The sequence below is a fragment of the Plodia interpunctella genome, chromosome 19, assembly GCF_027563975.2.
Source record: "Plodia interpunctella isolate USDA-ARS_2022_Savannah chromosome 19, ilPloInte3.2, whole genome shotgun sequence".
NCBI lineage: Eukaryota > Metazoa > Arthropoda > Insecta > Lepidoptera > Pyralidae > Plodia > Plodia interpunctella.
In genome coordinates this window covers 8741063-8763143 of record NC_071312.1, presented here as the reverse complement: position 1 = coordinate 8763143, position 22081 = coordinate 8741063, and the positions used below count along the sequence as shown (strand labels likewise).

Sequence of the window (22081 nt, the reverse complement as noted above, 5' to 3'; positions counted from 1 at the left end):
TGAAATATGAAAATATACAGATAGATGACAAAATCAATAGTAAGTCAAATTAGTATACAATTGATTCTCTAGAGCCCACTACAGATAAATAGACATAAAAACATATAAATATACCCTGAACCGCAGCCAAATACATGTGTAAAATAAATTACTCGACACAAAACATAACAACACAAATCTCGTGGTGTTGCAGGGCAGCGATCAAATTCGCATTATTCACATGTGCGGAATAACAAGCGCGCATAAAAATTCAATGTACAATGCAACGACGAAAATGTTTGGTGTCATTCGGTTATTTATTGCTACTAATTTATTATTTACTAGTTCATGCCCACGTCTCAGCTCGTATCTATTTCCAACGGGAACAATTTCAATTTTCTTGGATAAATATGTTAATCTCCGAACTCTTATGTAGGCAGGTATTTTATATAGGTAGATTGATTGAGTAAATATATATATATATATATATATGGACAAATCACACAGATTGAGTTAGCCCTGAAGTAAGTTCGAGACTTGCGTTATGGGATACTAACTCAATGATACTATATTTTATAACAAATACATATATAGATAAACATCCAAGACCCGGGCCAATCAGAAAAAGATCATTTTCAAGATCGAATCCGGGACCTCTCGGTTCAGAGGCAAGCACTTTACCACTGCGCCACCGAGGTCGTCAACTGAGTAGATAAGGCGTGAAAGTTTAATGAAGTCAGTATATAGAAAATCGATGTCTAAGGTAAGTTTGTAAGGATATACCAATTATACCACAACAAATACCTTATTTAATAAAAAAATAACCACAACTCGGAAGTAGCTATATTCTCATCAACTCAACACACATTCTCCTAACACAGCAAAAAATATATTTGATTAAATTCTCTATTTTATAAAAAAATAGATCAAAATCGATTCAGCCGTACAGACATGTTATACTTAAAGGTACCTCCCCTCTTGTCGTCGGGGTTTAAAATAGCGATATTTTACCAAGGGACCAAATAAACAAATGCCATCGATCACGTTCGATGTAACGACACCGTTACATGTTGCTATTTGAAAACCGTACGCTAGTGAGAATCGATATACTGAGAACTGGTCACTGGAATAAAAAGAAAAACATTGATGGCATCCATACAAATAGGAGACATCTTGTTGCTGGCTGGTTGCACTAATTATATGTCTATTTATTTAAAAACTGAAGTCTAATTTGCATTGGTTTTAGTTTATCTCTTCAAGTCATTATTCTATTGTGTTCGGGCATGACAAAGACAAGATATGCAATGGATACGATAGTATTTTTTTCGGGATGAAAGTTACTCTATATATTTCTCAATACTTCAATCAATACACAAACACACATCTTTTTTCATATCGAATGTTCTAATTGATAACTCTGGTATAAAATTTAATTGAATTCGCCTAAAGCCATCTGACATGACTTTTGCGACTACCTGCTGCGTAATAAATATTATAATATTAATTAGGATATGTAGCAATTCATAATTGTTGATCTTCCTTTTTTAAATAAGTAAAATAATAGGAGAAGATATGGATACTATGTATTAAAATATATGTAAAGTGACTCCTCCAATAACTCCACAAAACGAGGTGTAAGACCAAGAGATCGTATCTCAACGATTGTCATTCCGAGACTGCCGAAGTCGCAAGAAGAATATGAATGACTTGTGTTTACACTGCACTGTGTTGTGTTTTATATACAATAAAGATTTTTATGAATAATTTTAGTTTTCATAATTGTACAATTGTAGTTTTCGAATTTCCAATAAAAAAAACTTATAGACCGTGGGCAGAGTATGCAACAAGTTAAGTTTTACGGCTAAGAAAAAATCATTTGATATCCTATATCGGCTGCAGAAAGACTAGAATTTTATTACATACTGTAATGTATAACTGATAGTTGCCAAATAAATGTTTGAATCTTTGAATAGATTCGTGTTTTGTGTTTTAGAGATGAACATGATAGTTAAAACTTTGCTATTAGTCAGGATCTGAGTAGCTGATCCTTGGGCAAAGAGATCATTATTTAAATTTGCTACTAAACACTTGATTCTTAAAGGTTTTTGGAACTATGATAATAGCAGATTTTTTATAATTGTTATAGGATTAAGTCCGCCTGTTATACTTTTGTAAACTATATTTTTGTACAATAAAGCTTAAAAAACAATCAAAATTGAAAAATCCTTTAAACCCCGTCCCGGAGCCGTCACGTGCCATGCGAACGAGTCCAAATTTCCCAGAACTGCCTTTTTGTTCGAAAAGCTTCAACTTTTACAATTGTCGTACGAGATTGATTTGTCAATGACCCGAAAAGGATGTTTGTTATAGAAATATGATGGGAGCGATGTATTGTTGCCACAAATTATGATCTACGTGAGGAGACTACAGGCTGACACGTGCATTGAGAAGTGGATATCGTCTTAATTTATTAGTAGGTATCATTCGTTGGATTTGCTTTCAAAACAAGTATTTTCTAGAACGCATTCATTCTTACAAAGATCGTTGTACTATCTAGAACCTCTTTTCTGAACGTTTTTTCCGATAAGTTCATCATAGCGTTGTAGCCCAGGTTTTATTTTCCTAATTCTTCTCCACTTTGTACCTCTTTGGTATCGAATCAAATGATCCCAAACTCGAAAAGGATACATCATCCTGTTACAAAACAAGAGTTTACATGATCTTCTCCTGAAGTCAGTCAACAAATGTAGTTTGTTCTTCATAATACAATCAATACTCTACGCTATATCCTACTTACTATCAAATCATAAATGCGATAAATTTGGATGTTTGTAAATATGTGAGGGTTTTTGATACAATCAAAATTCTACAGACTGATTCGTTGAATTGTTGGTTTTCAGGTCGATCTTTCTGTGTTTCTGTATTTAAAGAATACAGAAAGATCGACCTGAAAACCAATAATTCACCGAATCAGTCAGTAGAATTTAGATTGTATCGAAAACTCTCACATAGACGTGAAGCCCCTTCAAAAGTCAACCTATCAAATTATACCAAAGGATCCTCTTTAGAATAAAAGGACAATCAACAGTTAATTAATGTATCTTGTAACGGCCGCTAGTGATTGCTATGTGTGACACGACGCAGGCCAAGTCCGTGTTGACACCTTCGATAACATTGTGAGGATTTTATTGTTCTGTTTTGGCTTCCTGTAGGTTACCTGGTCAAGTTTTATGATGATTGTTAATGTCAATGATTTCGTTAAAAGTATTGATGTCACCTAGAATATTTCCTCTGCTACTGCTACTTCTTTCGTGTCGATGCTATTCCATTGATATATCCAATTTTTCCTTGAAAAGTATTCTGCCAATTTTAACGGCTTATCAGTGGCTGCCATCAGCTCATCCTGGATGCAGGCATTAGGACACAGAAGGCAAGATAACAGATGCTTCATTGTTAGGGGTGAGAAGTCAGAGTACTGACTTTACATGAATTTTTCTGTTAATAAATCCTTTAGGGAATTAGAGGACCTGAATAACTAGAGTTCGATAACCCAAAGCCTATCAAATCCTAAACCAGAACGGCAAACCCAATACCGATTGTTTGAAGTTGCTCTAAGGAATTTAAACTTAGGACAAACAATCAAAGGAATTTGTTTTCTTGATTGAAGATCTGGGGCCCAAAATCTACTAATAATTTCCATAAATAGAATAAGTAGGCGTTTAGGTCATAAATCTATAAATAAATCCGGAACACAGTAAGTGCTGTATTTCTACTAAGTTGTGTGAGCGAAACCCAGTTTTTCGACACAGAGACGCACTGTTGTGATTGCTACAGAAATCTATGGAGCAGCTACACATAAAGATCCTAACAAATCGCTTCTAAATGAACATATTTCTCTTATTTCTTCTTCAATCTAACTCAACTAACTGATATTTTGTCAGTCCCAAATCTATAGGCCCTATTTAATTCTTCCGAAATTTCAAGAGATTCTGAGATTTTAGTATTTAATTTGTCACTTCTTAAAAGCAGTATTACTATGAATTATAATTAATTGCCTTCCTGCGCACAAGGTGCTAAATTCTATACTGCAATATTTGTAAAATGGTGATAAACAAATGAAGTTCTTCGTCTCTACGGAACCCTATTTCCAAGTCGGAGACAGCAAGACACTTATGTCAGACGATCTTAAGACTGGCCCCAAACCAAGGGTCGAGGGTCGGGGCAGGCTGGAGCCATCTCCAGGGAACACAATAAAGTGTTTATTGAAAACAACATTGATTGTTTTGCACTGATCTATGGAAATGATGATCAAAATGCATTGATTAATTATGACACATTGCATATTGACAGTTATTGACTATCGATATGAAATAATATTATTAAGTTATAGAATAGTTATCAATGATAACTATTGTTTGAAATTGTATTCCATGATTTTCCAAAAAAATTTACAATCAAGATTAGCATTTAAATATCAATCAAAAATATTATTTACTTTTTTAACTTTATTCTGGACAACAGATTTATAATTTCATTTAACAAACTTCTATTGCTACTAAAAATCAAGCAAGTCATTATAATGTTATCATTTCCTCAAATGTGAAACCAAATTACAAGTCAAGATTCAATCTCCCAAGGACGTCATTTCAGCCCCTTTTAAATTGAAGTAGCCTATACAGAACCCTAATCCTTACAAAGACATTCTTTGACCATAAACCACCCGCTAACTAGACAAGACTCGGTCAGAGTCAATGACTTAAGACAGGCGGAAGTTCGAATATTCCACTAGCTACCACGAATATAGATGATTGACTGCAATAAGACGATGCCACTGTCTCTTTCTCACCTCGCAATATTAATATTAGTGAGAGAGGGACAGAAAAAGACCCAATAAATGCACTTCACGTTCGCGGAAGGATGATGCCTCCTTAGAAATATTAATCGAGCACCGAATGAGGAGGTGGTTTTTGTTACATAATAAATCTTCATATATTAACAATTAAAATCTCTTGGTGCTTAAAAAGAGTTTTAAATGAGAAGACGATATAAATGATGAGCAACTGAAACAATTTATTATGTAAACGATAACTAATAAAATATCAGCGGAACTATATGTAAAATGTTAACTACTGATAGAATTATTAATAAAAAAGCGAATGTTTACATTTCAATAATGGATAAAATAAAAATATTCTCCATAACTAAGTTCATGGTCACTACCCAACAATTTGCCTCCGTAAAACATCCGAATAAAAGAAATTTGATGAAATATATTTGAAAGAAATTTCTCTTTTGATTAAATTTAGTTTCTTATATGAAAATTTGCATTCATTTGATACGTATTGCAAGCCTTAAGTTCCTTGCCTTTCCCGCCAGGATACCAATAAATCCTTAACTTTTTATGACAGTAAACACCAGCAATATCGTAAATCTTCTCATTGATAACAATTCCCAGGCTCGCCGCACGAGACATAAGGATGTTAAACATATTTCAATGTGAATGTCTCATAAGAGGCCATTTTTATTCAATTTGCTTGTAAATGCTGTCGATGTTCGTACTTTATTGCGTGTATCATTGCATTGTGCTGAAGATTTATTTATTTTCTTGCTAGCTCCGAGAATTTAGTATCAAACGGTGAGCTAAATGAAACTGTAAGTGTAAGTTTGTTTATCATTTCTTTAGTAACATTTCATGAAAATTTATTCTATAATTTTATTCAAAATTTTACATTTATCTATCAAATTTACGCGGGCGAAGCCGCGGGCAAAAGTGTGATATAATTTTCTCTTATATCATAAATAAACAAATGTATAAAAACATAAGGCCTATAGGCAAAATGGAACCAAACAATAACATCAAAAGAAAGTTGTTCAAAACTTAAATCAATTTTGTTTATCCAATTTGTTAACACGACGCACTAATGTCGCACCGAAAACGACAGCACACCATAATTGAATGAATTTGAATGGAACAAACGGTCACAATCACGCTGCAAGAGCATTATCTTCGATTGACCAATCACAATAAATATTAACACAACTCCACGAAACGGAACGCAACTGTCAAAGTTGACATCAACAAAAATGTGCTCTGATACATAGAAGATAAGGTTTAAATTTAATTTTGTAAGCTTCGTAGGCAAGTCTCATTTTACGTTCCGTTTAGAGGATGATACGCAATAAATTTCAATTAATGTTGACGACAGACGTTGTATTGTCTTGAACAGATTTGGCTAGGTTACTACTAGTTTTAAGATCGACTGTTATGTTTGAATCACTTTTTTTAGGTTGTCGTTGATTTTGGAACCTACTAATATTATAAATGCGGAAGTTTGTGAGGATGTGTGTGTGTGTGTGTGTGTGTGTGTGTGTGTGTGTTTGTATGTTTGTTGTGTTTGTATGTCTCTTTCACGCAAAATCTACTGGACGGATTGTTAAGAAATTTAGTACACAGGTAGAATATGACCTGCAATAGGGTAAGTTCATCCCAGAATTCCCACGGAAGCGAAGCCCCGGGGCGCAACTTGTTGTAAATAAATGGTAAATAGTGATTTTGAAATATTAATCGTAAGTTTAATAGATCTTGGTTATCTGAATAAATATGATATAGTTTTGTTGTTATTGATTCTGTTGATTTATTGTAACTTTTAGGATATGTAAATGTAACACTTAATCTTTGGGCAGTCGTCGAGAAAATCCATTACCTATCCATTCGTGTAACAGTAAATTGGATAAACTGACCGTAGCCAGACAAATCTACACTTAAAAGGTTCACGGACATCATTACTGGTGTTTTTGGAACATTACCGAGTTTACGAGGTCGTGTGTAGCCATTGATTGGATAAGTTGTAGAAGAACAGATTCCGTAATATGAAACCATATAATAACATATAATATATTCTTTTTACAATAAATCAAAATCAAACAATTTACCTATTCAGAAATTAGGCTTTCATATACACTTTTTCGCGTTATATTCTAAATTAAATAATATTTACCAAAGCTATAAACTACTAGCATTTCGGAACGACCACTGCTGAGAAGAAATGCGGAAAGAAAGTCATTCAAACAGTGTTGGTCCTATCATGTCAGAAGGGCTTACCATTTTTTATATAAGTATTAAAAAATGGTAAGTCCTTAAAATGGTAAGCTTTTTTATATATAATAATAAATATCAAGTCTTGCTTACTGTGTTTTCACAATAAGCAAGACCTGATCAAAGCTAGAGCCATGTGTAAAATTTCAAGATCGCTATTAACCGATGTTAAGTTCCCTCGTCGGGATCCGATCCTGGGTGCAAAATCATCTCAACTAAACAAATTGACAGTTCAATGACGTTGATAAGTGATGTATATCATCCTAAATTGAATGAAGTAATTTGAATTTGAATGGGTTGAAGATATCTGCTTCATAATTGAGTTGCAAAATGCCACCTTCCCTAAAGGCATCTGACATGACATTTACGACCACCTACCGACATGTGAGACAGTGATCTATATAATTTGGGGAGCATGTACCCTTATCTGAGCTATATTAGGGTAATGTGTTTTATCATCGGACACAGTTAGAGTAGTAGTAAGCACGTCCTTGAGTGATAAGGACGGAGAAAGTTCTATTTTGATTGTTTTAGATAATCCTGTTTATTTTTACAAGCTTTTATTTTACTTGTATCTAATGTACCCATGTTCGGAATAGAAAATAATTGAAAATTCAAATTAATACCAGTGGTATTCGTTCGTGGTATTGGATCGGAATAAACCGTATGTTCGGGTGGAAACTTGTAACTCAATTTCGAAACAGATATCTTCAACTGATTCAACTGAAATTTTGTACACACGTTTGTACAAGCATGACTTGATGACGCACACAGGATCGGACACCGATCTGGTAACTCCTCAACGACTCCATGCAAATAATAATTCTCTTACGAGAATCGAACCCGGAACCCGCCAGTCGCCAGAAATAGCCATTTAGTTATGCCCCCCGTGTCCGCCTGCTATAAAAACTATTATTGTACGACCAACACATACAAATGACGTAATATTGTACCTTTTGGACATTAATATTCAAGGAAATTCGATGAACCTTATAGTATTATGTCAGGATGTCTGTCGGTATGTCATGAACGTCTAGATGGTGAGATAGGAAGTAAAAACGATTAGGATTTATTGCATACCTAGTATTTTATCTGTTCAACAAATGTTCGATTCCAGATATTTTTCATCTCGTTATTAATTATCAAAATTTGTTAAAATGTACTAAAAAAAAGTAATAAATATATTCTCATATTGATTATCTCTTGTTAATCAAGTAATGTATATATTATTAAGTGAAATATAAAATAGTTCAACTTAAGTTTTTATTTCAGTTATAAAAATATTTTGAAACTACGTTGTTTACAATAAATCTTGTGCTTCACAGACAAATAATCCATTTCGAACCAATTAAGAAAACTAATGACGCCTTAAAAAAGTGACTAAACTCACGCAAACTAAAATAAACTTTCAATAAGGTAACAAATTTAAAAAATCATTTCTTTAACGAGTTACAATTGCAAATGAAATCTTATGACATTAGCAATAAGGTTTTGGTTCCAATTTAATTTAATATGAATGAGTAAATTGTATTTGGAAAGGGCGTTGAAACTGGCCGCATAGAATGTCTCTTAAAATAGTTTCAGTGACAATGAAACGAGAAATAAATGAGAATTCGAACATGGAATGCGAATGCTCGACTTGACGCAGTGTGTAACTAGATATCAGCTGACTACAAATAAAATATATTTTTAAATGCTTTCAGTAAGATTGTGAATTCTGTACAATTTGCAATTTTACTACTACAATAATTATAAATCTTTATAGTTAAGAAATATTACAAAATTCGGAATTCTGATGTCCTAAACAAACAAAAAAACTGAAATACCGTCATTTGTAGGTAACTACAGTCCTGTGTTTTCAATATTTTAACGCCAGTAATATCGTGAGATAACAAGACACCTTCAGACAACCATATTCCATTTTATTATATACAAATAACAAATACAAAACTCAATAAAACTGAAAACTAATGGAGTGTCGTGTGACTCCTGTGTTGAGAATATTGAATATATTGATAAAATTATGGTTATTGGATTTTGTGAACGACACAGCGTAAGTTTTACTTTATAATGTAAATTAATTTTGGAATTAAATATTTATATTAATATTATCAAATATGTGATGTAAAATATGTGAAAATATGTTATGATAATATAAATTATAATATGAGCTTTTACCCGCAGCTTTGCCTGTTTAAAATTCCCACGGGAACAGTAGATTTTCCGGCAATAAATTTCTATATCCTTCTATACTATGTGTATGAGAAAATTTCATAAGATTGGTTGAGACAAACTGTGAAGAGGTAATAAACAAACACATAAACAAACTTACTTTTGTATATATGTATAACATTAGTTGGAATGGGATTGGAATCCACCCCTGCTTGTTTATAGATATACCAAATTAGGCTCGCGACTTCATCTGCGTGAATTGCCTCCATATTTCTGACTTAAATGTAAACGAAAGTTAATGATTGAGTAGATAAAAGTAACAAACAAATTTACTTTTGCAATAGAACCCTAACCATTTTTTTTTAAAGTCGGTCAATTAGGATGGTCCATTAAATCAGACCAAATCATACAAACAAATGTATGACACATGTTGGTTTGCAAATTGATATTTGAATACCCAATATTAATTATCACCCACTATTTCCCCGAACCGTGTCTATATCGGTCGAATAATCTTCCAGCAATCGACCGGCGGTCGTTAAATTGGCGAAATAGCTTTTTATTGGTAGTAAAATGATGGAAATAGTACATTGTAAGGATGGTCTGTGGTCTGGCAGATACTCTTAAATTTTGGCAATGAATAAACTATTATGTGACTGCTGAAAAGGGGTGTTTTAAAAATACTTCTTTGTAAAACTCTCATACCTTCAGGTATTTCCGGCCTCGACGACCTCGGTGGCGCAGTGGTAAAGTGCTTAACTCTGAACCGAGAGGTCCCGGGTTCGATCCCCGGTCGGGTCATGATGGAAATGATCTTTTTCTGATTGGCCCGAGTCTTGGATGTTTATCTATATATGTATTGTTATAAAATATAGTATCATTGAGCTAGTATCCCATAACACAAATCTCGAACTTACTTTGGGGCTAGTTCAATCTGTGTGATTTGTCCTAATATATTTATTTATTTCTTCATTCAGCGCTGTGACGACACGAAGCCCGACGTCAGCGCAAAAAACCAAAATTTTGAAGACTGCTGTGACTGCCTTACTAATGTCAATGCTTCTATTGAATGCTGTTGTTGCTTAACATTGCATCCCTTAGTCAATTGTCTGCAAAATGCCAGTAGTTTGTAGCTTGTTAGAAATCACTACATAATATTGAAGACGTGAAAAATTGCCTGTGAACATCTAATCCCAACTAAAATTATAAATGTGAGAGTAAGTTTGTTTGTTACCTCTTCACGTTTTATCTGCTAAACCAATCTTCTTGAAATTTTGCAAACATGTAGTTTGAAGTAAGAAAAAGGATATAGGGTACTTTTTATGCCGAAAAACAACTGCTCTTGTGGGAAATAAACGCGGACGGAGCCGCGAGCTATTTTCTAAATAAAGATTTGATTTATTATTTCGAAATTACACTTGAAAATCATAATGAACACTGCATATTAATTTTAAATGAAAACCTTATACTGTGGAATATTAGTAGACACAGTTTAACTTGATTATTCCTTTACACATTTTATACTTTACACACGACACAGTCATCTGTCATGAGCACGTCAATTCACAGTTATCTAAACTGTGGATCCGTTTACTAATACGTTAAATAACCATTAGATTATCTCGACAGTTACATGTCATTAATTTTAGGAAATATTAACCACGACAAGTACTTTTAATACATCGCTACTTATATATTAATTGAGATTGAGAAGACATGTTTTTTTTAATGGGTAAAAAAGGGGCAATATTGGGTGACAGAGGAGGGTGACGTTTCGCTCGGTGGTACGGTATGTTATTAGTGGTGTCGATCCGCGAGCAACAGCTAGTCATAATTATTATTCCCGATTTAATTCCTCATAACTGCAACGCACAAACTCGTCTCCGCTTATTCCCAATAAAAATAATCTTTCTTTTTTAATATTCGGCTGTGATTTTACAAGCTGCCACCCTGGCTGACGTCAACCCGCCTATTAGGATATGCCAATGTTGCTACTGCTTAGGCTAATTGTCCCTTAATCGCCTCATACGACATCCACAGGAAGATATGTAGTGAAGTATTCTAGGGCAGAACCACACGCCTCAAACTGCGAAACACATTGACAATGATCAGAGATACAGTAATGAGGGCACGCGCGAATAAACAACATTTCACTGAGACGTTGTAAATGAGGACGTTTTGACCTAATTTTCGTTTCACGAATTAATTTAACGATGTTTAGTTATGAAAAATCTTGTTTTTATTTCTCAAGTATAACTTTCTTTTTCAACCACGTACCTATGTGGTCTTACGTGTACCAAATCCAAATAAAATCTTGCTTTATAAGAATAACAAACAAATAATTAAATTAATAAATAAATGCGTGTGCAAGTTATTAGAGAGTAATTTCATATTCGCATTAATAATGTTTGTGTGAATAATTAATAGTAATAATAATTGCATTAATAATAATTTTAATTTCCATTCCAATTCATCGCGGGAATGCTGCCTGTGTTATAGGCACAAGAAGTATTTATAACATATTTTTAAGTTAGATACTTTTTAGTTTTAATTAATATAATTTTGTGTTTTTAAAATAAGTGTTTCTCTCAAATCTTGACCAAAAATATTATGTCAAATAAATACTATAATGTTTGTATTAAAATGTTATAATCTCCAAAATAATACAAATACATTTTTGTATATTCTCCCTAACAATTTTAATCTAACTTAGTTAAAAACTAAACCGATTGAGATAAATATACATTATCATAACAACTATACGCGCAGTTAGCTATTGTAGTTTGAACATTACTTAAAATTAAGTCACTAAATAAATCCAGATCCCTCCCAAGCGCCAACTAACTTTTTTTATCAAATAAGAACTATTTGCACGAACCTCCGGCCGGCATGTAGGTCTGTCTGTCACCAGACTTATCCGCCACCTCGTAAATCATCATAGTTCGCTAATTACTATTACGTTTCAGTGTTACTACTGTTTACATCTGTGGGTCGTCGATGACAGGGAATTAGATTAGGGATATGCTCGTGTGTATTCACGCATGTAAATAAAAACAGAGTATATAGGCCAAGTGCGATGAGTACTTGACACCGTCCGTACATACAGCTATAAACAAATTATTATTCATATATTTTTTATAGTAGAGTCCCTCCCCGCGTAATTTTTTAGATCTTGCGTGTCTTGCGTCATTTACGTTTCATATTAGGCTATAATAAAGTCAAATATTAATATGTTAGACTATTGCTGCGAATCAAAAGTACACTAAACTCAATTACGAACTGTTGGAAATCATTGTAAGATCAAGAATTTATCTCAAATGTAAAGATTTTTTCTTTTTTCAGAACAAGGTATCATGGCATGTACGATTGGAGAAGAATGATTTTATTTTTATTATTTATTTTGTATGTAGGCTTCATGTTACTGTCTCGTAGTAAATCATAGAAATTAGAGAAAAAAACTACGTGACCTTATCTAGTTTATTATACAAAAGCCCCAAATATTTAATAACTCTCTAAAAAATAAAAATTCAAAATTCAAAATTCTTTATTCAATTTAGGATGATATACATCACTTATTGACGTCAAAAAAATTACTTAAACTAAGTCTACTGCCGGCTTCCAAAGCGCAGGTGAAGAAGAAGCGGCGCAACAAACTTCACCGCAGCCTTTTCTCCAAGGACGTCAATTAACAAATATAGGTTTTATATATATATTAAAAATTAGGAGGACGAATTTACATCATTATTAAAAATGTCAAAATTTGAATAAATAAATAAAATAAAATATGTATTTCCAATAAAATTATTGAAAATTTTCACACAAAATATATATATAAATAAAAAGCTAAATGTACAAAACGTACGTAATAATGTCATAAATCAATTACATATGTTATGAGGATACTGCACCATGCTTGGGCCAAGCAAATAAAAAGAAAATTCCCAAAAAACCAACAAAATTTGAATACTGGCCAGCAACAGGGCAAAAAGAAAGAAAAAATCCCGAACAGATGTACCAATCAACAGATCTGAACATCTTCATAGGATACTATTCCTTTATTTTTTGCTACCTCGGAACTGTCTACCACGTGTTGGGCACAAGGTACCCTATAGTTCTAAGGACATAGAGACGACATTTGTTCATAATTTTCATATATTTATATGCGTATTAATTTAAATTAATTTTTAACACCTAACCTAATGTAACAAATGTTGCTTGACAAAAAAATATTTCACAATTTTATAATCATGTCTTTAAGTACATAAAATATTTTTGGTTTTGTTTAAGAGTTCATTCAAAGAGTTCATTAAAAGACGTTTTGTTTTATTAATATGTTTTTCTTAATTTTGTATTATTTAACTGCTATGATGATTACGCATCATTATTTATCTAGTATAACTAGTTATTTTACAGTTAGCTAAATATAATTAGTACTCATTATGCTACGAAGAGTAAATGACACAATTATAAGTTAATATATATCAGTAATCGAAATTGAAGTTGTCTTTAAATAATTAAAACAATTTGTATTCAATTCTATTCAGCGCCTACACGGCTTAAATTAATAAAAAAATAAGAAACCTTTTTTTCTTCTTTTAATTTTAAACACAATACCCGCTCCACAGATGTGTTGGGCTATTAACAAAAACACATTGTTTGCCACGTGTTGCGCGTTATGCCGCGTGAATGCTAAAAGGTCTGGGTTCGAGTCCCGGCAAGGCAAACCTTGGCCTGCCCTTACAGAGGAGATTCTTACCTACTTGGCAACGCACGTGAAAATATTATGCCATTTGCCAAGGCTGATATTGTTTAGGGAGAAGGAAAACTACGTGATGGGTTGTGGCTCCATTGATACAAATTATTACATACATTGGTTTCTACCACCACCCAAGGACCACTCTATACCCACCAGTGGATGTCGTATGAGGCGACTAAAAGTACATCCTTGACAGCATTCCCGATGAGGGGTTAAGTCCAGAGGAGGACGGCCGTAAAGCCAGAGATGAATCCTTAAAATTTAATGGTTTATTTTTTAAGCTGTCTGCGGGCTTTGGGCGTCACAGTCAGGAAGACCACGACCATGCTCTGATAAGAAAGATGTGATAAAAAAATAGATATTCATTAATCTTTTTATCTATAACTAGCTGTTGCCCGCAGTTCCGCTCGCGGTAGCTTATGTTTGACTTGGGTTAATTAAAATCGGTCTAGCGGTTTAGCCATGAAAAGAAGACAGATATTTATAATATTGGTTTCAATGATGGCACTTTACAGGTGACATTTTTTAAAGAGAATATCAGAAATGAAATTAAGTATCAAAAGCAAAAAATATACCTATGTGGCGCGTGTGTCACAGCGGGAACAAGTGATGTCAAATCTCGGGAGTCAAAATCGTTTGAATTATACTTTAATGACAACAACAAAATACTAAATCTTATCTTAATATAAATAAAATTATTTAATTAAAGTGATATTTGATTATCGCGTTTTATTATGGGAATGTATTTACACATTTTACTTTATAACAGAGGTACCCAGTCTGTTATATAATAAAATGCAACAGACTAAAATAAAAATACCCGACTACCTACCTGTTTATTGATATTCAAAAATAAATATCAATTTTTGTTAAGTAACATTACATCCCACAGCCGGGCTTTTATCAATTTTATAATTAAAATAACAAAACAATAGGTACTAAGTTAAAATTTAATGATCTGATGATACAAACAAATATATATACTTCCCTACATGTTATATTTAGTAGACTTTTGTTAGCTATATAAATATTCTACAATAAATATTTTGTCTAAGTAATTTCATTAATTATCCTTAGCAGATTAGATATGACGTAAATTAAAATTAGTTTTTAATATTTATGTGTATTGAGTCATAAATATAAACTTCAAATGGTGTATTGAAAATTGCCGCCATTTCTCAGCCATATTGTTTCAGTTCGAGTATCCGCCAAAAACATTACTAGGAAAACTGAGTCACATCAATATGAAACTAATTACATGTGAATCTATTTTTAATCATTTAAAATCAACTCACCGAAATCCAAAATAAATCCAGACAGATCTATGTAATGTCATCTAACACTTTGTTCGAGGTGATCACTGAAAAAATTCTGTTACACTTTTCACTCACTTCACTACGGCTTGCGGATGCAACCCGTTGAAATATTTAATCGCCCGACACGTCCGCACGCGGCGAGCCTTGCATCAATACTGAAACGATCGAGCTTTTCAGCGTGCGCGTGCGCCAATGCGTTGTTTCGCGCCATAACACACATTTTACTGCCATCTCTTTCTCGCGTTTGAACTTAACGTGTTGCGTCCTCTTCCAGCGCAATGTCCGGCGTGAAAATACTGAAAATATATTACGCAACGCGCTGCACTATGATTTATTGGCGGGTTGATTAATGCTTTTTCTGTTTTCGCTACACTATTTATGTTTTCTTGGTAGCTAAGGGCTGGTTTATTTTGAGATTTGGGAGTCGTATTAGCGTGGTGATTTATTTTTCGTGAAATTGTTTTAATTTTAAGTGACTAATATATTTGTGTTTGTATACGAATTTATTTGTCAGGAATAATTATTTGTCATCGACAAAGAATCTTTCATTTTGTTCTGTATACTTTCTAAGAAATGAAAGACAAATGTCATGATAGTAAATAATTTGAATGTCTAATTTCTGAATAAGTAATTTTATTTTCCATTGAAAAATATATTTTGCAAAAAATTTTAACACATAAAGAAAATAAATAGTAGACATTTATTTTTTATTCTGTTTCACACTTGCAATACACATTTGTAATTGATAATGTATAAGTAAGATAAAATAGGATACTACTAAAAGGACCTGCGATATTTTCGTTCACATTTAAAGCCTGCGCGGGCGCAGCCACGGATAAAACTAGTCGATAAATAAAGACATTTGCATCCTACCAATGTTACGGGCCACATGCCAGATCCGCCAATAATGAAGTAATTCAGATAATTTAGTTCTACGAGGAATTATTCCCGTTACGGTCCGTTCGGAGAATCATCTGTTTTGTTAGTTTTCCTTATTGATTCGCTTCCGTTTCCGGGTGTTACAGGGAATCGTGTTTGTGCGGATGTTTCCATCACAAGAACCACTGAAACAAAATCTTTTTTGACTTTATTCTGCAAACCTTGGTACAAAATCAAATCAAAATCAAATCATTATTCAGAATTTAGGCAGAAAAATGTGGTCATGGATACCTTACTATCATTCGTGTCTGCCGCCACACAAAAATTCTTCCGTCGTTGTGAGAGCTGAGTTGTGTGCATGGGTACTGTAGCTAAAGACTGCAAGACTAAGTCGGCAATATTGCAGCGCCCTTTAGTTGCGGTGACCAATTCGTGTGCGATAGCGGAATATAATTCACAAGAGTAAATACAGCGCGATGTAATATCGCCGTAAGGACAGGACTTACATAAAAAACATCATGTCGATACCCTAGGCTATTATCCTACCCTACTTGTTATTATAAATGCAAAAGTTTGTGAGGATGTATGTGTGTATGTATGTTTGTTACTTGTTAATTTGGTACACGGATAAATATTACCTACACATACTTTTTATTCCGAAATTCCCTCGGGAGCGAAGCCCCGGTACTTAAATAGAAACCGGGTTGTATTATTGAACCAATAAGAAAATGTAAAATTAAATTTTAATGCATAAATATTCTTTAATATATTCTATGTACAGGCATAGCTTACTTGTAATTTTATTATATGGTGAGATATAGATTATATCCCTCGATGAGTCTCGATAGCCTAAATGAGATTTCCATTCAATAAAGTGAATTATTACGAGCATAGCAGTTCATTCATTCATACTACTAGTTCGTTTGTCGTTCAATAACCAACTTCTAAGTATAGAGATCTTTTAATAGAACTCATTCACATTTGTCGTACAGTTTTATATCGATTTCAATCGCGAGTGCTTTTAATTTTAAGTGAATTATGATCTTAACCATTAACAGATTGTGAACTAGCTATTCTGTATTTACAGAAATCGTGTGTAAATATTTGTAGTAGATACCAAAACAATTAATAGTTAGTATCAATAGATCTCGACGAGAAAACTGACTCTCTTTTAAATATTAAAATAAAAACGTATAGGTATTTTTAGAAGTAATTTAAAAAATAATATAAATTTTATTTTAAATTCGTTAATTTTTTTTTATTTGCACCGTTTAATATGACAATGTAATAAAAAAAAATACCGACACCGTACATTTATTCTAACGACAGAGGTATCCCTCCACAACTTACAATACACAATTAGAAATAATTATAAAGAAAATCAAATTTAAAATTTTACTGCAATATCGTGACGTATCATCTATAATGCCGGGTATACATTACCGCGAAACAGTTCGTCCCCCTTAGGCGGATTGGGCCATACATTACTGGTTTTACATTGCGGGAACAAAAACTCTCACACACTACGCTGTGTTCATTAATTCGCATCGGCAACTGTCTACGTACGTGCCAGTGTTTTGACGTCAATAAGTGATGTATATCATCCTAAATTGATTAAAGAATTTTGAATTTGAATTTGAAAAAAGTGTGTAGCCAGCTGAATCCGCCGAAGTTCGGCAAACTGTATCGCGATAATTATACTTTATGTATTTAAAAAAAAATGTCCTAATCGCCATCAATCGTCGGCACGCCGCAAGTCATTCGGCGCGTGCCCACAAATTAGCCCAACTTAACCCCGCTTCCGTTTCCGCCGCTTCCGGAAAATAAGTGCGCCCTGACGACTTTTGTGGACGTCCTGCGCAACTGTAACAGGGATGAATCTACATTTTTTTTACATTACTATTCGAAACGGGAGCGATTTAAAAAAGCGTGGAGAGCGTTCCGTAACTTGATATATAGCTTACAAGCTACTGCTCGCGGCTTCGCTCGGGTAAATTTCGTACGGGAACAGTTTTTTTCCGGCATAAAAGATACATACCTTCTCCATACTTCAAACTACATACATATATGCAAAATTTCAAGAAGATTGGTAGAGTAGATATCTCTAGGAGGACTCTTCTAGTCCTAGTAGTCCTCTACATATGGATAACCTATATCACATCAGGTTTTTTCTTCCTAGGCGTTGGTATGAAGAGTTATGTTTTCATAATCATATACGTAACTATAATAAAGCTTTTTGTGTGTTTAATTTAATGTTTTAGTTTGAAACTGTATGTTTTATTTCATCATCGCTATCACTAATATAAAACAATAATGATAAAAGAAGAACAAATATGTTTAAAATTACGCAACATTATTGATGTGGGATTTTTCAATAGATAGTGTCCTGAGAAATATTGAGGTGTATAGTTTATTATGGTTTTACCCGAGTGAAACCGGGATGGGCCGCTAGTGTGCAATAAAGGGTATTGTATGTACGTGAGTTCCACAAAAAACCCTCAATTCTTTATTTCACTCACATTTCATATAGAATTGGAAAACTTCAAAGATTGTCCGATAGCGAATCTTTTTGCCCCGTTTTTGTTTTATTCAGAGAGTGTAATGTGGTACACGCGTTGCAAGTTTAAATCATGCGAGTCGTGTGATTTACAATAGCACGGAATTGAAACCGATTAACAGGAAAGTGTGGTAGCAAAAAGTAAACATATGAAAGCAAGTTACTACATTTTTTATTTATTTTCTTATATACTTTATAGGTATTATTATAATGACCTTTTGACCGAAGTTTGAAAAAACAGGCTGAAAGGTGGCCGATACATACGTTAACTTGATGACGAAACTATCCCACCGTATCAAGATTAGGTATTTGATAATCTTGTCTTAGGTGTAATGAGTAGCTTTAAAAAAAAAGGTGTAGGTACATATATCTGATTGTATAGCTATCTATCTTCTAGCAAATTATAGAAAATCTGATTGTTATAGAATGATTACAATACAACAATTACACTACGATGGTTGGAAACTGTTATAAACTTACAAAGTGTAAGCCAGCCCTTACTAATATTGTTACATTTTATTTTCTTCGCTCGGCGTGGGTCGAACTCAATCAGCTAAGTCATGAATGTATGAGTCTTCTCAGCTTGCGATATCCAGCTAAATAGCCGTACACTGCATTGCGTGTCAACCTTATAAATTGCTATCTCCCCTTTTCTTCACTCTTGTAATAGGATTTCGGCATAATGATTTTTTTTTTATACAAGGACAAATCACACAGATTGAGCTAGCCCCAAAGTAAGTTCGAGACTTGTGTTATGGGATACTGACTCAACGATACTATATTTTATAACAAATACATATATAGATAAACATCCAAGACCCGGGCCAGTCAGAAAAAGATCATTTTCCATCATGACCCGACCGGGGATCTCTCGGTTCAGAGGCAAGCACTTTACCACTGCGCCACCGAGCTCGTCAAAATTTGTCCCATAACTAGCTTCGTTTTCACAGGAATGCCTGGATAAAAAGTAATTTATCAATCGGAAATAATGTAGCTTTCTACTGCTGAAAGAATTTTGGAAATCTATAGAATAGTTCCGAAATTTCGTCGACAATCCGGCTAATGAACCCGCGTGGTGATTCATGGCCTATAACTCTTTATCAATCCATAAAGAAGGCCTGTGCCCCAGCAGTGGGGACGTTTAAATTACCGTTGATGATGATGAGTTCCGAAGATTACCCCTACGCATAAATTTATAAGTACTTCAACTTTATAATGTTAATGCAGATTAATATATATATTATTTTAAAGCATAATACCTGTTGGAACTAAGAAATAAATCACTATTGTATTCGACGCAACATGCCTTTTACCGTACTTGTCAGTATTGGCACAACCGACTGTAATTTATGGAGTGATACCTCCCTCTCTCTTTGTATTGTCACATAAATTCATTATCGATTGTTTTAATATCTATTTGCATGTAGAAATAATACAACAATTACCATCAGTTTTTAATATGTAGTTCTATGATATATTTCGACTAGTTTGTAAACAGTGATATGCGTTTTTGCAAAGTATTTACGTTTTGAAAACACAGTATATTTATATAATAATACTTTTAATTTTTTTACTTTCCAAAAGCAGTAAATAAAAATACGCATCTCCTATCTAAATAATGATAAATTACTTACTATTAAATCAATAAAACTTACGTTTAACTAAACAAATCCAATTGTAAACATTTAATTTTAATTTACAAAATAGTTAATAAATCGAATTAGCGGTTGCCAGCCAGATAAATTTTAAATCAAATTGTTCCCAAAAATACCAGCCGTTTTTCACACCCGAATAAATTGGAGATTGAAACAGACAGACCGACAGCTTGTAGGAAGTGCAAGACAGAGGAAACTATTAATTGTTAGCAGCTAAGTAGCTGCGACACTTCCGTCCGGACGGACACGATCTTTCTATATATATTTATAAATACGTTTTTGACTTACAAAAAATATAAAATGTGGTCCGATTTTGATGACTGTTTTATTCGATCGAAGATTTTTTTAGTATCTTGAATGACATATCAGAAAATATGTTTTTACACACACATAATGTGTGTTTTTCTACTTTATTTTGAATAATTAATCTTCTGTTTTTTTTCATCTACTTCTAGACGAATTATATTGATGAAAGGACGACCTTAGGGCTAAGGTATGAAGGTACAATCACTACAATCAACATCACAACACAACCTAGGTACAACAACAACAATCTTGGTATGAACATGGTCGCTAGTTGCACTTAATGTAATGCACCGTAAAATTTAGAGGTTCTGTATAAGCTCATAGCATAAACCTAAAAAACAAATCCCGATCTTAGTAAAATTTATCAAAAAACAGTGAAAAATTATTTTAAAAAACGTAAACTCCGGAAACTTCCATTTGATTTCGATTTTTTTATTGGAATTAAGTACAAAAAGATTACGATAAAGTGACTTCTCAATCCATACGTACATGATAAATTAACTAAGTACATCATAAATACCTATTTTCCTTTGTTCCAACGAAACTTTGCTTCTACCTCATTAGAATTTATATTCGCGATAAACTATCTATTGGTAAAAACTGCACGGATTTTCATGCGGTTTTAACCAATAGGCAGTCTAATTCCTGAGGAAATTTCAGCTGTATAATTTATTACGTTTTTACCCGAGCGATGTCGAGACGGGCCGCATAATAAGATTACGCGCGTGAACTGTACTTGAAAAAGGTTTCAAGTGCAAACAACACACTACGACGTATTCATACTTCGGCGATTGTAGTCAAAGCTAGGCGTCCTTCCGCCCAACTCTTTTTAAACACAAATAGACGCGTTTTTTCGGCGCCGACCTAAGTCCAGGCTTAATGATGTCCTGCTTTCGGTGGGCTAGTATGGAACACGCTTTTTATTAAATAATTAGCTAGGCATCTTTATCTTATCTTTGTGTGTATATTATATAGAAATAAAGATAGGAATTACGATATAAAAATACTTTAGTAATGTCTTACTTTACCCACAGGGATAGATATCAAACATCAAAATCTAGAGAATGTAACATGACGCACTTAAATATTATTTTATTTATAACTGAATTAGTACAATGTGTAGTCCACTAGGTATATAGTATAAAACATATCGCTCTTCGCGTCTGTCTGCTTCTACAGCTTTCTTCTTATTATTTTTTTACTTTCTTAATATATACTTTACTACAAATACATCATTACTTTTTTTAATTTCTTCTTTTAAACTACGCAGCGGACTTTGATGCAGTTATCACCGTTTAGATAATTTACTCCCGAAGGTTTATATACCTCGTGCAAAGCCGGGCGACGTAACTACTACCTGACAAT

General features: G+C 33.4%; 1 protein-coding gene across 2 annotated transcripts in view; it reads right to left on the bottom strand.

Moving 5' to 3' along the window:
- Positions 1 to 15440, bottom strand: part of LOC128678438 (fibroblast growth factor receptor homolog 1-like) — a 71794-nt gene extending 56354 nt beyond the window's left edge. For both annotated transcript variants that reach the window (XM_053759994.2, XM_053759992.2), the window contains exon 1: positions 15299 to 15440. The gene's annotated coding sequence lies outside the window, so the exon portion shown is untranslated. The remainder of the gene's footprint in view (positions 1 to 15298) is intronic.
- Positions 15441 to 22081: the final 6641 nt, after the last annotated feature.